Below are 2,188 nucleotides of genomic sequence, written 5' to 3' on the forward strand. Positions count from 1 at the left end.
TTAGGCATGCCGCTGTGAGCGGAAGCTGGGAGCAACTCTTTCTAAAGGATATGGAGGTAGATAACTGTGCTGCAACTCTGACTGCTGCAATCAGGGCACTTCTTGTATCTCCAACTTTTGTTACGGTATCCCAGTCTTTCCTTTTCAAACTAGTCGTCTGTTTTAAAGCAGTGCTGGAGTGGCCTAAAGCCTACGGCCTATGAGGCTTGATGGCCTGTCAGTATTCCTGCCATAGCCTCTGTGGATTTGTCTGCTACCTGCAAACTGGGTCAATTTTTGCATTATTCTACAGATACTTATCTCAGTGTAGAGGGGAAGATATTACAAACAAACACACACATACATACACACACACACACACATCCCACACTGAAACACTCATTGGAGTATATTAAAATTAAAATATATTCATATAAATGTTATATTAAAGTGCTGATGTGCCAACACTTGATGAATGATTACACCATACAATGCCTGGGTGTACTCCTCACGCTGTGCACGTCATTCTGGATAAAACACACGCCAAATTAATAATGAACAATGATAGATAATACTAATACAGAATGTGACGCTCACAAACCTGTAAAATCCTCACAGCACTTTGAACATGCACTAGCAATGCTAATGAGTCTCATCTAATATACCTCTCCTCTATTCAGATTCTCACTGACATAGTTAATTGCTATCGCAACCAGAGCTGGTTGGAATTTTTATGAGGCGTTCATTTGCACTGTTTGTTGTGTGATTGAAATACCTTGATTATAAAAAACTGTCTGTAAGCCTCACATGCCCAGAATCCTTAATTAATTATCTTTCAGATGCATTCAAACAACTGTATCCAATGTAATTATCTTTGTGTACCTTTCATTCTGGGCATGTGTCCCAAATGAGACCCTATATATAGTGTACTACTTTTTATCAGAGCCCTATGGGCCCTGGTCAAAAGTAGTGCACTATAAAGGGAATAGGGTGCCATTTGGGGTACAACCTGGGTTTTGGAGGTGAATGATGAAACAGGAGCAGATGGGGGGTGGTAATGAGATGCACACAAAAAAAGGAATTGATGGGGACAGGCTGGCCATCAGAGACAGTAGAAAAATAAGAGAGAGGGAGGAAAATAACCAAGTATGAGATCAAGAGAGGCCATACAGGGGAGAGGCCAGTGTCTGAGGTGAATATAAATGGGCGAAAGGAGGAGGAAAACAAATAGAGAGAAAAAGAAAGAGAGAGAGAGAGAGAGAGAGAGAGAGAGAGAGAGAGAGAGGTGGGGTGAGGGGAGAAGATAAAACAATGTGAGAATGATGGATTCAATGTAAAATAATGAGAGGACAAAGGCACCAGATACCCAATCAATCTCTGCTGCAGAGGTATTGAGTTAGAGGTATGGAGACGCTTACCTACAGTATTGTAACCTACTGTAGTAGGATGGAAGGGGGACAAAGATGGCAGACAATATCAGAATGGATTGCACTCAAATGCGTAGGATTGTAAAATGGAGAGAGAGAGAGAGAGAGAGAGAGAGAGAGAGAGAGAGAGAGAGAGAGAGAGAGAGAGAGAGAGAGATACGAGTCATGGTGGAGGAAGAGATGGACAGCGAGAACTGAGTTGGCCATATTAAATATGCATGTAGAACACCAGCGTACCCGCTAACATGGTGGAAAGGAACATTACAATAACACAGCTGCCTGTTATTGGCGTGTGTGTGTGTGTGTGTGTGTGTGTGTGTGTGTGTGTGTGTGTGTGTGTGTGTGTGTGTGTGTGTGTGTGTGTGTGTGTGTGTGTGTGTGTGTGTGTGTGTGTGTGCGTGTGTGTGTGTTATTGGCAATGGGCAAAATCCGTCATTCACTGTAGAAATAGCCTACAATTTGTGGAAGGGGAAAATAAAGTTATGGCATAAACATAAAGGCTACTTTTCATGCTTATTTTAAAAAGGCACAGTGGTCATTTATCACACAATTGACCGAATGATTTATACATAGGCCTATCAGTTCACATATGAATCCTGTAAAATAGTCACACTTCATGATTTAAACTTGGATTATTTTTGTTTCACGTTTTTAGAAATTAAGGATGATCAATTCCTAATACTGACATCTGTCGTCAAAGTAGGTCCACAGCAACAAATAAAACCAAGATGATAGTTCTGTCCTACTGTATTACGCCCATATCTGTAGGCTAGTTTACTTAC

The 2,188-nt window shown here is 41.2% G+C and overlaps 1 protein-coding gene across 2 annotated transcripts in view; it reads right to left on the reverse strand.

Moving 5' to 3' along the window:
* Window positions 1-2,188, reverse strand: part of LOC118398357 (ephrin-A3-like) — a 111,138-nt gene that overhangs the window by 108,181 nt on the left and 769 nt on the right. The gene's annotated exons all lie outside the window — the stretch shown is intronic.

Source organism: Oncorhynchus keta, chromosome 19 (assembly GCF_023373465.1).
Source record: "Oncorhynchus keta strain PuntledgeMale-10-30-2019 chromosome 19, Oket_V2, whole genome shotgun sequence".
Lineage (NCBI taxonomy): Eukaryota > Metazoa > Chordata > Actinopteri > Salmoniformes > Salmonidae > Oncorhynchus > Oncorhynchus keta.